This window comes from Mixophyes fleayi, assembly GCF_038048845.1.
Source record: "Mixophyes fleayi isolate aMixFle1 chromosome 6 unlocalized genomic scaffold, aMixFle1.hap1 SUPER_6_unloc_1, whole genome shotgun sequence".
Classification (NCBI taxonomy): Eukaryota; Metazoa; Chordata; class Amphibia; order Anura; family Limnodynastidae; genus Mixophyes; species Mixophyes fleayi.
Genome location: NW_027445892.1, coordinates 133,904 through 150,188, shown reverse-complemented (window position 1 = coordinate 150,188; position 16,285 = coordinate 133,904). Strand labels below are relative to the sequence as shown.

General features: G+C 49.3%; 5 non-coding genes and 5 pseudogenes across 5 annotated transcripts; all 10 read right to left on the bottom strand.

The window, feature by feature from the left end:
* Window positions 1–209: 209 nt before the first annotated feature.
* On the bottom strand, window positions 210–400 carry LOC142112036 (U2 spliceosomal RNA). The gene has a single exon (XR_012681121.1). It is a non-coding gene; the product is annotated as a U2 spliceosomal RNA (small nuclear RNA).
* An 819-nt stretch (window positions 401–1,219) lies between these two features.
* LOC142112035 (U2 spliceosomal RNA) lies at window positions 1,220–1,410 on the bottom strand. The gene has a single exon (XR_012681120.1). It is a non-coding gene; the product is annotated as a U2 spliceosomal RNA (small nuclear RNA).
* Window positions 1,411–2,229: 819 nt separating this feature from the next.
* Window positions 2,230–2,420, bottom strand: LOC142112034 (U2 spliceosomal RNA). The gene has a single exon (XR_012681118.1). It is a non-coding gene; the product is annotated as a U2 spliceosomal RNA (small nuclear RNA).
* An 819-nt stretch (window positions 2,421–3,239) lies between these two features.
* LOC142111945 (U2 spliceosomal RNA) lies at window positions 3,240–3,411 on the bottom strand (annotated as a pseudogene).
* Window positions 3,412–9,063: 5,652 nt separating this feature from the next.
* Window positions 9,064–9,220, bottom strand: LOC142111996 (U2 spliceosomal RNA; annotated as a pseudogene).
* An 819-nt stretch (window positions 9,221–10,039) lies between these two features.
* On the bottom strand, window positions 10,040–10,218 carry LOC142111966 (U2 spliceosomal RNA; annotated as a pseudogene).
* Window positions 10,219–11,875: 1,657 nt separating this feature from the next.
* Window positions 11,876–12,066, bottom strand: LOC142112032 (U2 spliceosomal RNA). Its single transcript, XR_012681116.1, has one exon. It is a non-coding gene; the product is annotated as a U2 spliceosomal RNA (small nuclear RNA).
* An 819-nt stretch (window positions 12,067–12,885) lies between these two features.
* Window positions 12,886–13,088, bottom strand: LOC142111958 (U2 spliceosomal RNA; annotated as a pseudogene).
* Window positions 13,089–14,717: 1,629 nt separating this feature from the next.
* LOC142112031 (U2 spliceosomal RNA) lies at window positions 14,718–14,908 on the bottom strand. The gene has a single exon (XR_012681115.1). It is a non-coding gene; the product is annotated as a U2 spliceosomal RNA (small nuclear RNA).
* An 819-nt stretch (window positions 14,909–15,727) lies between these two features.
* LOC142111974 (U2 spliceosomal RNA) lies at window positions 15,728–15,962 on the bottom strand (annotated as a pseudogene).
* Window positions 15,963–16,285: the final 323 nt, after the last annotated feature.

Sequence of the window (16,285 nt, the reverse complement as noted above, 5' to 3'; positions counted from 1 at the left end):
AGGAATAATTGGATCAATTCAGTAATCCTTTTGGACAAAGAAAAGGGTCTTCTTATCTGCAAATGCTTGTTTGCTAAAAGAGATAAGAAACAAAACAACAAAAAGACACAATAAATTGACACGAAATAAGACACAGGAGACAAAAATCTGTTCTTATGTTTTTTTGTTGCTGAAAAGAGACATGATTCTATTTTTTGATAACTGGATAAGAGAAGTGCACCGGTCCTGGAAGTACTGCAATACCAGGTCAATGCGTGGAGTGGACAGAGCAAGCTCTTCTTCCATCTCCCTGTTCTAAAAATCCATTTAATATATGGCCCCCAGATAGGGGGCGTATCAGATATTAAACTGATAAGAACAGATACTACACTTGATCTTAGCCAAAAGGCCGAGAAGCGATAACCTGAAAAGGGACCCAGGAAAGCGCCCGCTTCTCAGGCTAGGCCTGACAACTGTAGGAGACAGCCACGCCACACGCCGTATACTTTCTTCAGCGGCGGCCCACAACACTCCATTGCTGCACATTCTAGGCCCGACTAGCCTGAAAAGCCTGACACCTTCACTGGGACCCTCTTTACACCTCTCTGTCTGCAAAGGCACGCACATGAGCCGAGGACTTTTCAAACGAGATGCCTGCAAAATTTGCATTAACTCCTCCCCTTGACCATAAGTGCAACGACGCCCGCTGATTAGTCGGCCTGCCGTTCCGTCCTCGTCTCCCCAGGCAATTAATCACACTGTCTGCCCAGCTTCTTTCGGAATATTCACAGCATGTCACAGAAACAGCACTTCAAGGTGCATCACAATTGTTTCTCGGGCCACCGGCAAGTAAATAGAAAAGGAAGCTGCATGCTGCAACAGCAGCAGGGTTCTAAAAGGTGTGTGTCATAATCCTCACTTGCCTTTATTATGTCACTGGGTCCACAAGAGGGAGACACACTACGTCAGATTAATAGTTTCATTCATTCGGAGATCCAATTGAATTTGCAAATCACAAGTTGCTCCATTAAAGGAATAATTGGATCAATTCAGTAATCCTTTTGGACAAAGAAAAGGGTCTTCTTATCTGCAAATGCTTGTTTGCTAAAAGAGATAAGAAACAAAACAACAAAAAGACACAATAAATTGACACGAAATAAGACACAGGAGACAAAAATCTGTTCTTATGTTTTTTTGTTGCTGAAAAGAGACATGATTCTATTTTTTGATAACTGGATAAGAGAAGTGCACCGGTCCTGGAAGTACTGCAATACCAGGTCAATGCGTGGAGTGGACAGAGCAAGCTCTTCTTCCATCTCCCTGTTCTAAAAATCCATTTAATATATGGCCCCCAGATAGGGGGCGTATCAGATATTAAACTGATAAGAACAGATACTACACTTGATCTTAGCCAAAAGGCCGAGAAGCGATAACCTGAAAAGGGACCCAGGAAAGCGCCCGCTTCTCAGGCTAGGCCTGACAACTGTAGGAGACAGCCACGCCACACGCCGTATACTTTCTTCAGCGGCGGCCCACAACACTCCATTGCTGCACATTCTAGGCCCGACTAGCCTGAAAAGCCTGACACCTTCACTGGGACCCTCTTTACACCTCTCTGTCTGCAAAGGCACGCACATGAGCCGAGGACTTTTCAAACGAGATGCCTGCAAAATTTGCATTAACTCCTCCCCTTGACCATAAGTGCAACGACGCCCGCTGATTAGTCGGCCTGCCGTTCCGTCCTCGTCTCCCCAGGCAATTAATCACACTGTCTGCCCAGCTTCTTTCGGAATATTCACAGCATGTCACAGAAACAGCACTTCAAGGTGCATCACAATTGTTTCTCGGGCCACCGGCAAGTAAATAGAAAAGGAAGCTGCATGCTGCAACAGCAGCAGGGTTCTAAAAGGTGTGTGTCATAATCCTCACTTGCCTTTATTATGTCACTGGGTCCACAAGAGGGAGACACACTACGTCAGATTAATAGTTTCATTCATTCGGAGATCCAATTGAATTTGCAAATCACAAGTTGCTCCATTAAAGGAATAATTGGATCAATTCAGTAATCCTTTTGGACAAAGAAAAGGGTCTTCTTATCTGCAAATGCTTGTTTGCTAAAAGAGATAAGAAACAAAACAACAAAAAGACACAATAAATTGACACGAAATAAGACACAGGAGACAAAAATCTGTTCTTATGTTTTTTTGTTGCTGAAAAGAGACATGATTCTATTTTTTGATAACTGGATAAGAGAAGTGCACCGGTCCTGGAAGTACTGCAATACCAGGTCAATGCGTGGAGTGGACAGAGCAAGCTCTTCTTCCATCTCCCTGTTCTAAAAATCCATTTAATATATGGCCCCCAGATAGGGGGCGTATCAGATATTAAACTGATAAGAACAGATACTACACTTGATCTTAGCCAAAAGGCCGAGAAGCGATAACCTGAAAAGGGACCCAGGAAAGCGCCCGCTTCTCAGGCTAGGCCTGACAACTGTAGGAGACAGCCACGCCACACGCCGTATACTTTCTTCAGCGGCGGCCCACAACACTCCATTGCTGCACATTCTAGGCCCGACTAGCCTGAAAAGCCTGACACCTTCACTGGGACCCTCTTTACACCTCTCTGTCTGCAAAGGCACGCACATGAGCCGAGGACTTTTCAAACGAGATGCCTGCAAAATTTGCATTAACTCCTCCCCTTGACCATAAGTGCAACGACGCCCGCTGATTAGTCGGCCTGCCGTTCCGTCCTCGTCTCCCCAGGCAATTAATCACACTGTCTGCCCAGCTTCTTTCGGAATATTCACAGCATGTCACAGAAACAGCACTTCAAGGTGCATCACAATTGTTTCTCGGGCCACCGGCAAGTAAATAGAAAAGGAAGCTGCATGCTGCAACAGCAGCAGGGTTCTAAAAGGTGTGTGTCATAATCCTCACTTGCCTTTATTATGTCACTGGGTCCACAAGAGGGAGACACACTACGTCAGATTAATAGTTTCATTCATTCGGAGATCCAATTGAATTTGCAAATCACAAGTTGCTCCATTAAAGGAATAATTGGATCAATTCAGTAATCCTTTTGGACAAAGAAAAGGGTCTTCTTATCTGCAAATGCTTGTTTGCTAAAAGAGATAAGAAACAAAACAACAAAAAGACACAATAAATTGACACGAAATAAGACACAGGAGACAAAAATCTGTTCTTATGTTTTTTTGTTGCTGAAAAGAGACATGATTCTATTTTTTGATAACTGGATAAGAGAAGTGCACCGGTCCTGGAAGTACTGCAATACCAGGTCAATGCGTGGAGTGGACAGAGCAAGCTCTTCTTCCATCTCCCTGTTCTAAAAATCCATTTAATATATGGCCCCCAGATAGGGGGCGTATCAGATATTAAACTGATAAGAACAGATTTTTGATTGAAAAAGTAGCTTTATTTTGTATAAAGTACAAAAAACACAGTTCATACATTTCATTCAAGTGTACGCAGTACACCGTAAGACATGATCATGCATACGTTTTAGTACAATACAGGGCATAAAGTACAAGACATGACATCCTACACTATATACATCAAGTACTGCACTAACCATTCAAACTTTACAGTGTATTACAGTGCAATAAAATAACATTGGATGTGAGGGGGAGGTAGGTAAGAGGGGTAGGGTGGTGGAGTCACGAGCAAAAAGTTTTTATTGAGGACAGACACAAAGGGAAGGGTGCATAAATAGACATGACATTCAATAATACTTCATGCTGTGAAGGGGAATGGGTTGGAGGGGGAAGGGGAGGGGAGCACAAACCAAAGTTTTTTATTGAAAATAGACACAATGGGGAGGAGGAGAAGAGGAGACAACAATCAATCAATTACAATCAATCGTCGTCTTCATCTTCCTCAGGACTGTCAAGGGTGTTATAGTCTCTTAACAGGCTATGGATAAGCCTGCGACAGTCCTGGATGGTCATCTTCTCCCGCTTCAAGATGAGGCGGTTCCTGGCAAGCCACATAGCGTCCTTAAAACAGTTCATAAGGCGCCAGGCCTCCTGGATTGCCTCAACGGTGTGAGTCCCAGGAAATAATCCATAAAATACCGAATGGTATGAGAGGCAAGTCCTGGGCACACTGTCCTTAAGTTCATGTTCCAGGGCATCCAACAATGCCTGTGCAGTGGGACAGTCCCAAAAGATATGTTGAGCAGTCTCCCTCTTGGTAATACAAAAGGGGCAGTGAACATATCTGCACAGGTTTCGGGAGTGCATAAATGTCCTGAGAGGCAAACCCCCCTGAATGGCCATCCATGCAATGTCCTTATGTCCATTAGTCAGTCTCTTAGAGGCCACATTCTCCCAAACATGTTTGGCCGTGGCCACAGGGAGCCCTGGAACAGACTCCATAATGTCCTTAGCTCTGATGAGCTTGTGGATAGTTTTAGGTTTCCACAAGTCTGGTTTAAGTCCCTCCAGATGGTGCTCCCTCACAAATTGTCCAACATCCAGGTAAAACCAAGGTGTAGTCCAGTTGTAAGGGAAGGAGCTGTCCCACTTGTCCCAACCAAGTTTCCTCCAAAGAGGAAGAAGGAAAAAGCGTGACATGGACTTCCCAGCAGAGCAAACGTTCTTTTCAAGGAGTGTCCTGCGGATACAGTTGCAAACAAAGAAGGCCCGCAGCATGGTGGGGATATCAGGGATCCCTTTCCCACCTTTGTGGGGCTCCTTGTACATAACAGACCGCTTCACTCTGTCCATTTTGGAGCCCCAGATGAAGTGAAAGACTGTCCTCGTGATGGTCTTACAGACGGCAGCAAGAGGTGGCCAAGCTTGGGCCGTGTACTGAAGAACGGGAAGAATCTCATTGCGCAGTACCAGTGCTTTCCCTTCGATGGTAAGAAGTCTGAGGCTCCACAGTCCAATCTTTTGCCGGACTATTGCCAGTCTCTCTTCCCAGCACTTCAGGGCCGCCTCCTCTCCACCGAACCAAACTCCAAGAATTTTGATGAAGTCCGGCTTGATTGTGAAGGGGAATGCAGCGGGGGATGACAGGTGCCACTGACCAAACAGCATTGCCTCTGACTTCCCGCAGTTGACTTTTGCCCCTGAAGCTTGGCCGAAGTTGTTGCAGGTCTGGACGAGTGCTGCCACCGAACGCTGATCAGCGCAGAAGACAGTGACGTCGTCCATGTAGAGCGAACACTTGGCCTCTAGTCGGTCTGGACCCGGTGCGGTGATCCCTCTGATCTCTGGGTTTCGCCTGATGGACATCGCAAAGAGCTCTATACAACAGACAAAAAGGAGAGGTGAAAGAGGGCAGCCTTGTCTGACCCCAGACAGTACAGAGAAGGGGTCAGTCTTCCAGCCGTTCACCAACACCGAGCTGTAAATATCAAGGTACATCAGGTTAACATAAGAACAAAACATATCACCCAATCCAAACCTGCACAGAACCTTACGCATAAAACCATGAGAGACACGATCAAAGGCCTTCTCCTGATCAAGACTGACCAGGGCCACGTGTGCATGGCGGTCTTTGATATAATGAACCGTGTCCCTCAGCAGCGCAAGGCTGTCTGCAATCCTTCTCCCAGGAATGCCACAAGTCTGATCAGGATGAACAATTCGCCCAATGACAACCTTTAGCCTGTTGGCTAGTACCTTGGCCAAAATCTTGTAGTCCACGTTCAGGAGGGAGATGGGCCTCCAATTTTTGAGGTCACATCTCTCTCCCTTGCGCTTGTACAAAATCGTGATCAAGCCCTCTCTCAGAGTAGGAGGCATCCTGCCCTCCACCACCATCTCCTCATACAGCTCTAGCAGGTCCGGGCCAATGAGGTCCCACAGCGCTACATAGAGCTCGGCTGGGAGGCCATCACTGCCCGGGGTCCTGCCCGGCCTAAAGGATTTAGCGGCAGAGTGCAGCTCCCCCAAGGTGAGGGGGGCATCCATAGCTGCCCTACCTGTAGGATCAATAGGGTTAGTGATACCTGACAGGAAAGATTCAGCTGCGTCGTCGTCTGTAGTCTTAGGGGAGTAGAGTTTGCCGTAGTAGTCTGAGACGACTCCCATGACGCCCTCCTTCCCCCTCCTGGGGGTGCCAGACTCGTCCCGCAGCTCAGTCAGGGGCGTGTGCCCGGAGTGGAGTTTTCTGAAAAAGAAAGAATTACATTTCTCACCCTTCTCCAGATTCTCCACCTTGGAACGGAAGACGATGCGATTGGCCTCTTCCTCGAAGTGCCTTTTCAGGCCCCCTTTGGCCTCAGCCAGATCATCCTTCACATCCCAGCCGCAGAGTTGGAGATCCAGCAGGGACTGCAGCTGACGCTGAAGTCTCCTGAAGTTCCTCTTCCTCTCACACGCCTGTTGGCGGCCTTTAGCCTGAAAGAAACTGCGAAACTTGCCCTTGACATACTCCCACCAGTTAGACATACAGTCAAAATACATTTTGTCATTTTTCCACATTACATAGGCATCCCTCAGCTCAACCATCACCTCTTCCTTTCCCAGCAGAGCGCAGTTCAGCTTCCAAGAGCCAGGGCCGGGAGGGAACCCGTGACCCAGAACACCTTCAAAGAGAATGGCCCTATGATCAGAGAAAAAGCAGGGAACCATGACATGCCTGTTTTGTCTTACCGCTCTCGATGTAAACACAAAGTCAATCCGGGAACGCACTGAGCCATCGGGGCGGCTCCAAGTATAATTCACAGAGCCGGCCCCCATAGATCCCACTGCATCCCGCAAGGATGCTTCGGCTACCATCTCCTGCAACAACCTGGAAGAAACATCAAGTTTAGCATTAGTACAAGAACTCCTACCATCTTCCTCTATAGGACAGTTAAAGTCCCCAGCCATCACTACCGCCCTGGTGGTTGCGAGCTGGGCCCGCAGGGTCTGGAAAAGCTCCAAACGCTCATTCTTACCCGGGGATGCATACACACAGATAAGCCTGATAGGCTCACCCGCCCAGGAGCCATCTACGATAAGCAATCTGCCGCAGACAAACTCCTGAACGGAATCTAATGTGAAGAGGCTTCCCCTGATAAGAATGGCGACCCCTGCAGACTTACAGTCACTCCCCCCAGACCAATAGGAGGGCCCGTGAGACCACTGCCTCCCCAGATGCCTGTAGGAACTAGAGAAAGGTAGAGAACATTCCTGCAACATGTAAACATCACATTTCTGACTGTCAAGAAAGGTAAACACAGACTGACGTCTAATCTTATCCTTCACACTCCTCACATTAATGGTAAAAAGAGAAAAGTTAGCCATTAGTTGGGAGAAAAAAGAGAGTTAGCACAGTCAATACATCAGTTACCCTCCTTGTCCGGTGGGACTTGGTCCGGTCTGCCCGTGTCCCCTTCGGGTGGGAGCAGACCTTTCTCCTCTAGCTGGTCGAATAGGCAGATTTGGGGCAGTTGTAGGAATTCTTCCTCCTCCTGCTCAGAATCCAGCAGCTCATCCACCATCTCTACCAGGGCCCCCTCTGACGGGAGAGGGTCCTCTTCCAGCTCGATTGCCTTTTTCTTGGAAGGGTCAGAGTCGCCAGCTGGGCTGTCCAGCTCTTTCCGCTTCCTTCTTTGTTTGTTCTCATCACCTGCAGACACAAGAGGGAGGAGGGGGGGGAAATCCTCCAGGGAAAGGGAGGGAGCTGCAGTAGCGGTGGAGGGGGTTAGTGCTACTGCAGGGGGGGGGGGGTGTTGTGACAGCGGGGAGGGAGGGGGGTGCTGTCACAACAGGGGTGGGAGATATCTTACCAGCTCTTGGCTGCGGTGTGGGCTTCTGTTGCTTCCTCTGGGCTGGCTTGGGCTGCAGGGCAGGGGCAGGTCCGCTTTCCGGCAGTCCAATCCCGGCAGCTGCAGCGTAGGATCTGGCCCTCTGGGGGCAGTCCCTGTAGATGTGGCTGGCCAGGCCGCAGAGGTTGCAGGACAATTTTCTTGGGCAATCCTTGGACTCGTGCCCCGCCACCTTGCAGTTCCTGCAGGCTGAGACCTTGCAGCTTCTCGCCATGTGGTCAGCTTCCCCGCATTTTCTGCAGTTCCTCGGCTGATCGGCATAGTGGAGGAGGCCGGCAGAGCCGCCCAGGGCAAAGCTTGATGGCAGGTGTTGGAGTCCGTCAGTTGCCGTGCTGTCTTTCCTCAGTCTGATGATAATGGACCACTTGCCTGTCCAGAAGCCGTTGACATCCAGGATCTTGGAGGGGTCCTTGACCACGGAGCAGAAGCGGCTCAGGAAGGTAGCGATGTCCTTACCAGGGGTGTGAGGATTTCTCATGGAGACCGTGACTCTTCTCTCCTCTCTCTGGATGGGGCAGTTCCCCACGAAGCGGGAGAAGGGAGACTCCGGTCTCGCAGTCTTCACTGCCTCCCAGTACCTCTTGCAGATGGCAATGGAGGCGAAGGTGATGTACCATATCCCTTTCAGGTAATTCTGCACGCTGAGGGTTTCAGCCTTGGAGAAGCCCTGGTCCAGGATCATCTTCTTGCCGAAGGTCTCGGCCGTCATGTCTGGGACCCTTCCTTCCACTTCCTTCAGCTTCAGGACCACGGTCTGCCTCATCCAGGGTTCCAGGGTGGGGGTCTTCTGGGGGGTGTCCTGGTTGGGCTGGCCTTGTCCGGCAGCAGGAGGGGCGGTGGAGGCAGAGGTTCCCGCCACGGGGAGAGGCTTCGGGGCGGTGTTCTTTCCTCCCTTCTTCCCAGGGGCAGGAGCAGGGGTGGAGGCAGGAGCTGGGGTAGCTGAGGCCATCGTCCTGGCTCTTCCTGGGGTAGAGAGGCTGGTCGTCCGGGGTGGAGGGAGCAGTGCAGATGTCCTCCCGCTGGGTAGAGAGGAGCAGGGGCTTCCGCTGAAGAGGAGGCGCTTCTTCCAGTGGAGCAGGGCCCGAGGAGAGGAGGGCTTCTTCAGCCGGAGGTGCTCCCGGCGTCTTCTTCCCGGCAGGCAGGGGGGGTCGGCAGCGCTTCTTCCCCGGGGTCGGTCTTCTTGCTCCTGGCCGGCTTTGATCGGGTAACACAAGTCTCAAACAGTTCCTCACCAGGGTTAGAGTGTGCTATCGGATGAGCCACACTCAGGTATGTCCTCTGGGTTTTGGGCAGGAGAGAGACAAGTGCACCATGCAGCAGAGTCTACATCAGCCCCTCACCAATGTTAGAGTGCGCTATCGGATGAGCCACACTCAGCATAACCTCCACCGGGTAGTTGGTAAGCTGATAAGAACAGATACTACACTTGATCTTAGCCAAAAGGCCGAGAAGCGATAACCTGAAAAGGGACCCAGGAAAGCGCCCGCTTCTCAGGCTAGGCCTGACAACTGTAGGAGACAGCCACGCCACACGCCGTATACTTTCTTCAGCGGCGGCCCACAACACTCCATTGCTGCACATTCTAGGCCCGACTAGCCTGAAAAGCCTGACACCTTCACTGGGACCCTCTTTACACCTCTCTGTCTGCAAAGGCACGCACATGAGCCGAGGACTTTTCAAACGAGATGCCTGCAAAATTTGCATTAACTCCTCCCCTTGACCATAAGTGCAACGACGCCCGCTGATTAGTCGGCCTGCCGTTCCGTCCTCGTCTCCCCAGGCAATTAATCACACTGTCTGCCCAGCTTCTTTCGGAATATTCACAGCATGTCACAGAAACAGCACTTCAAGGTGCATCACAATTGTTTCTCGGGCCACCGGCAAGTAAATAGAAAAGGAAGCTGCATGCTGCAACAGCAGCAGGGTTCTAAAAGGTGTGTGTCATAATCCTCACTTGCCTTTATTATGTCACTGGGTCCACAAGAGGGAGACACACTACGTCAGATTAATAGTTTCATTCATTCGGAGATCCAATTGAATTTGCAAATCACAAGTTGCTCCATTAAAGGAATAATTGGATCAATTCAGTAATCCTTTTGGACAAAGAAAAGGGTCTTCTTATCTGCAAATGCTTGTTTGCTAAAAGAGATAAGAAACAAAACAACAAAAAGACACAATAAATTGACACGAAATAAGACACAGGAGACAAAAATCTGTTCTTATGTTTTTTTGTTGCTGAAAAGAGACATGATTCTATTTTTTGATAACTGGATAAGAGAAGTGCACCGGTCCTGGAAGTACTGCAATACCAGGTCAATGCGTGGAGTGGACAGAGCAAGCTCTTCTTCCATCTCCCTGTTCTAAAAATCCATTTAATATATGGCCCCCAGATAGGGGGCGTATCAGATATTAAACTGATAAGAACAGATTTTTTTTTTTTTTATTTAAAGCCTTGAGCTCGTCCCTTGTGCACGAAAAAAATGAGTAAATACCCAAAAAACATGCACAAGAGTTTTCGGTGCGTGGTCCTCCCTCCGGAGAGGAAGGACCCTGGTCCTCGACCCCCAGAACCAAAAAGGTCACTTAGGGGCCGGGGTCGTCTGACTCCCTTCGCCGCAAAGCTAGGGGAGCCTCTTAGCCCCTGGGATCCGCCGAAGCTTCACCCAGTGCTCGGTGTGCCGATTGGGTACGGCCCCAGCCGGGTGGCTGGGCGGGGTTGGACCCTCGTCGCCGCGAAGCTAGGAGGGCCCCATTAGTCCCTGGGATCTGCCGGAGCTTCACCCAGGACTCAAGCCGAGTGGGTACGGCCCCAGCCGGGTGGCTGGGCAGGGTTGGACCCTCGTCGCCGCAAAGCTAGGAGGGCCCCATTAGTCCCTGGGATCTGCCGGAGCTTCACCCAGGACTCAAGCCGAGTGGATACGGCCCCAGCCGGGTGGCTGGGCTAGTATGGGCCCCCTTGGCCTGCCACACTAGGGGACCCATTTTGCCCCTGAGATCCGCCGGAGCTTCACCCTGGGCCGGGTATAAAAATTTTCTTGCCCAGCCAAAAAGGTCCGGGCAAAGAATAGAGCATTGCTTAGGAGAAAGAGGTCAAAAGTGCGTGGGTGCCAACAGAATCACGTTGTATCTATATTAAGGTCTCTTGACCCGTGATTTATGGCCCCCCGGGTTTCCAGTCCGGATGCACATTTGTCCCAGCCTTTCAAAGCTGCATTCCAGCCCTCTAGTTAAAGAGGCAAGTGCTGATCTGCCACAACTGCACTTGATCTTAGCCAAAAGGCCGAGAAGCGATAACCTGAAAAGGGACCCAGGAAAGCGCCCGCTTCTCAGGCTAGGCCTGACAACTGTAGGAGACAGCCACGCCACACGCCGTATACTTTCTTCAGCGGCGGCCCACAACACTCCATTGCTGCACATTCTAGGCCCGACTAGCCTGAAAAGCCTGACACCTTCACTGGGACCCTCTTTACACCTCTCTGTCTGCAAAGGCACGCACATGAGCCGAGGACTTTTCAAACGAGATGCCTGCAAAATTTGCATTAACTCCTCCCCTTGACCATAAGTGCAACGACGCCCGCTGATTAGTCGGCCTGCCGTTCCGTCCTCGTCTCCCCAGGCAATTAATCACACTGTCTGCCCAGCTTCTTTCGGAATATTCACAGCATGTCACAGAAACAGCACTTCAAGGTGCATCACAATTGTTTCTCGGGCCACCGGCAAGTAAATAGAAAAGGAAGCTGCATGCTGCAACAGCAGCAGGGTTCTAAAAGGTGTGTGTCATAATCCTCACTTGCCTTTATTATGTCACTGGGTCCACAAGAGGGAGACACACTACGTCAGATTAATAGTTTCATTCATTCGGAGATCCAATTGAATTTGCAAATCACAAGTTGCTCCATTAAAGGAATAATTGGATCAATTCAGTAATCCTTTTGGACAAAGAAAAGGGTCTTCTTATCTGCAAATGCTTGTTTGCTAAAAGAGATAAGAAACAAAACAACAAAAAGACACAATAAATTGACACGAAATAAGACACAGGAGACAAAAATCTGTTCTTATGTTTTTTTGTTGCTGAAAAGAGACATGATTCTATTTTTTGATAACTGGATAAGAGAAGTGCACCGGTCCTGGAAGTACTGCAATACCAGGTCAATGCGTGGAGTGGACAGAGCAAGCTCTTCTTCCATCTCCCTGTTCTAAAAATCCATTTAATATATGGCCCCCAGATAGGGGGCGTATCAGATATTAAACTGATAAGAACAGATACTACACTTGATCTTAGCCAAAAGGCCGAGAAGCGATAACCTGAAAAGGGACCCAGGAAAGCGCCCGCTTCTCAGGCTAGGCCTGACAACTGTAGGAGACAGCCACGCCACACGCCGTATACTTTCTTCAGCGGCGGCCCACAACACTCCATTGCTGCACATTCTAGGCCCGACTAGCCTGAAAAGCCTGACACCTTCACTGGGACCCTCTTTACACCTCTCTGTCTGCAAAGGCACGCACATGAGCCGAGGACTTTTCAAACGAGATGCCTGCAAAATTTGCATTAACTCCTCCCCTTGACCATAAGTGCAACGACGCCCGCTGATTAGTCGGCCTGCCGTTCCGTCCTCGTCTCCCCAGGCAATTAATCACACTGTCTGCCCAGCTTCTTTCGGAATATTCACAGCATGTCACAGAAACAGCACTTCAAGGTGCATCACAATTGTTTCTCGGGCCACCGGCAAGTAAATAGAAAAGGAAGCTGCATGCTGCAACAGCAGCAGGGTTCTAAAAGGTGTGTGTCATAATCCTCACTTGCCTTTATTATGTCACTGGGTCCACAAGAGGGAGACACACTACGTCAGATTAATAGTTTCATTCATTCGGAGATCCAATTGAATTTGCAAATCACAAGTTGCTCCATTAAAGGAATAATTGGATCAATTCAGTAATCCTTTTGGACAAAGAAAAGGGTCTTCTTATCTGCAAATGCTTGTTTGCTAAAAGAGATAAGAAACAAAACAACAAAAAGACACAATAAATTGACACGAAATAAGACACAGGAGACAAAAATCTGTTCTTATGTTTTTTTGTTGCTGAAAAGAGACATGATTCTATTTTTTGATAACTGGATAAGAGAAGTGCACCGGTCCTGGAAGTACTGCAATACCAGGTCAATGCGTGGAGTGGACAGAGCAAGCTCTTCTTCCATCTCCCTGTTCTAAAAATCCATTTAATATATGGCCCCCAGATAGGGGGCGTATCAGATATTAAACTGATAAGAACAGATTTTTTTTTTATTTAAAGCCTTGAGCTCGTCCCTTGTGCACGAAAAAAATGAGTAAATACCCAAAAAACATGCACAAGAGTTTTCGGTGCGTGGTCCTCCCTCCGGAGAGGAAGGACCCTGGTCCTCGACCCCCAGAACCAAAAAGGTCACTTAGGGGCCGGGGTCGTCTGACTCCCTTCGCCGCAAAGCTAGGGGAGCCTCTTAGCCCCTGGGATCCGCCGAAGCTTCACCCAGTGCTCGGTGTGCCGATTGGGTACGGCCCCAGCCGGGTGGCTGGGCGGGGTTGGACCCTCGTCGCCGCGAAGCTAGGAGGGCCCCATTAGTCCCTGGGATCTGCCGGAGCTTCACCCAGGACTCAAGCCGAGTGGGTACGGCCCCAGCCGGGTGGCTGGGCAGGGTTGGACCCTCGTCGCCGCAAAGCTAGGAGGGCCCCATTAGTCCCTGGGATCTGCCGGAGCTTCACCCAGGACTCAAGCCGAGTGGGTACGGCCCCAGCCGGGTGGCTGGGCTAGTATGGGCCCCCTTGGCCTGCCACACTAGGGGACCCATTTTGCCCCTGAGATCCGCCGGAGCTTCACCCTGGGCCGGGTATAAAAATTTTCTTGCCCAGCCAAAAAGGTCCGGGCAAAGAATATAGCATTGCTTAGGAGAAAGAGGTCAAAAGTGCGTGGGTGCCAACAGAATCACGTTGTATCTATATTAAGGTCTCTTGACCCGTGATTTATGGCCCCCCGGGTTTCCAGTCCGGATGCACATTTGTCCCAGCCTTTCAAAGCTGCATTCCAGCCCTCTAGTTAAAGAGGCAAGTGCTGATCTGCCACAACTGCACTTGATCTTAGCCAAAAGGCCGAGAAGCGATAACCTGAAAAGGGACCCAGGAAAGCGCCCGCTTCTCAGGCTAGGCCTGACAACTGTAGGAGACAGCCACGCCACACGCCGTATACTTTCTTCAGCGGCGGCCCACAACACTCCATTGCTGCACATTCTAGGCCCGACTAGCCTGAAAAGCCTGACACCTTCACTGGGACCCTCTTTACACCTCTCTGTCTGCAAAGGCACGCACATGAGCCGAGGACTTTTCAAACGAGATGCCTGCAAAATTTGCATTAACTCCTCCCCTTGACCATAAGTGCAACGACGCCCGCTGATTAGTCGGCCTGCCGTTCCGTCCTCGTCTCCCCAGGCAATTAATCACACTGTCTGCCCAGCTTCTTTCGGAATATTCACAGCATGTCACAGAAACAGCACTTCAAGGTGCATCACAATTGTTTCTCGGGCCACCGGCAAGTAAATAGAAAAGGAAGCTGCATGCTGCAACAGCAGCAGGGTTCTAAAAGGTGTGTGTCATAATCCTCACTTGCCTTTATTATGTCACTGGGTCCACAAGAGGGAGACACACTACGTCAGATTAATAGTTTCATTCATTCGGAGATCCAATTGAATTTGCAAATCACAAGTTGCTCCATTAAAGGAATAATTGGATCAATTCAGTAATCCTTTTGGACAAAGAAAAGGGTCTTCTTATCTGCAAATGCTTGTTTGCTAAAAGAGATAAGAAACAAAACAACAAAAAGACACAATAAATTGACACGAAATAAGACACAGGAGACAAAAATCTGTTCTTATGTTTTTTTGTTGCTGAAAAGAGACATGATTCTATTTTTTGATAACTGGATAAGAGAAGTGCACCGGTCCTGGAAGTACTGCAATACCAGGTCAATGCGTGGAGTGGACAGAGCAAGCTCTTCTTCCATCTCCCTGTTCTAAAAATCCATTTAATATATGGCCCCCAGATAGGGGGCGTATCAGATATTAAACTGATAAGAACAGATACTACACTTGATCTTAGCCAAAAGGCCGAGAAGCGATAACCTGAAAAGGGACCCAGGAAAGCGCCCGCTTCTCAGGCTAGGCCTGACAACTGTAGGAGACAGCCACGCCACACGCCGTATACTTTCTTCAGCGGCGGCCCACAACACTCCATTGCTGCACATTCTAGGCCCGACTAGCCTGAAAAGCCTGACACCTTCACTGGGACCCTCTTTACACCTCTCTGTCTGCAAAGGCACGCACATGAGCCGAGGACTTTTCAAACGAGATGCCTGCAAAATTTGCATTAACTCCTCCCCTTGACCATAAGTGCAACGACGCCCGCTGATTAGTCGGCCTGCCGTTCCGTCCTCGTCTCCCCAGGCAATTAATCACACTGTCTGCCCAGCTTCTTTCGGAATATTCACAGCATGTCACAGAAACAGCACTTCAAGGTGCATCACAATTGTTTCTCGGGCCACCGGCAAGTAAATAGAAAAGGAAGCTGCATGCTGCAACAGCAGCAGGGTTCTAAAAGGTGTGTGTCATAATCCTCACTTGCCTTTATTATGTCACTGGGTCCACAAGAGGGAGACACACTACGTCAGATTAATAGTTTCATTCATTCGGAGATCCAATTGAATTTGCAAATCACAAGTTGCTCCATTAAAGGAATAATTGGATCAATTCAGTAATCCTTTTGGACAAAGAAAAGGGTCTTCTTATCTGCAAATGCTTGTTTGCTAAAAGAGATAAGAAACAAAACAACAAAAAGACACAATAAATTGACACGAAATAAGACACAGGAGACAAAAATCTGTTCTTATGTTTTTTTGTTGCTGAAAAGAGACATGATTCTATTTTTTGATAACTGGATAAGAGAAGTGCACCGGTCCTGGAAGTACTGCAATACCAGGTCAATGCGTGGAGTGGACAGAGCAAGCTCTTCTTCCATCTCCCTGTTCTAAAAATCCATTTAATATATGGCCCCCAGATAGGGGGCGTATCAGATATTAAACTGATAAGAACAGATTTTTTTTTTTTTTTTTTTTTTTTTTTTTTTTTTTTTTTTTTATTTAAAGCCTTGAGCTCGTCCCTTGTGCACGAAAAAAATGAGTAAATACCCAAAAAACATGCACAAGAGTTTTCGGTGCGTGGTCCTCCCTCCGGAGAGGAAGGACCCTGGTCCTCGACCCCCAGAACCAAAAAGGTCACTTAGGGGCCGGGGTCGTCTGACTCCCTTCGCCGCAAAGCTAGGGGAGCCTCTTAGCCCCTGGGATCCGCCGAAGCTTCACCCAGTGCTCGGTGTGCCGATTGGGTACGGCCCCAGCCGGGTGGCTGGGCGGGGTTGGACCCTCGTCGCCGCGAAGCTAGGAGGGCCCCATTAGTCCCTGGGATCTGCCGGAGCTTCACCCAGGACTCAAGCCGAGTGGGTAC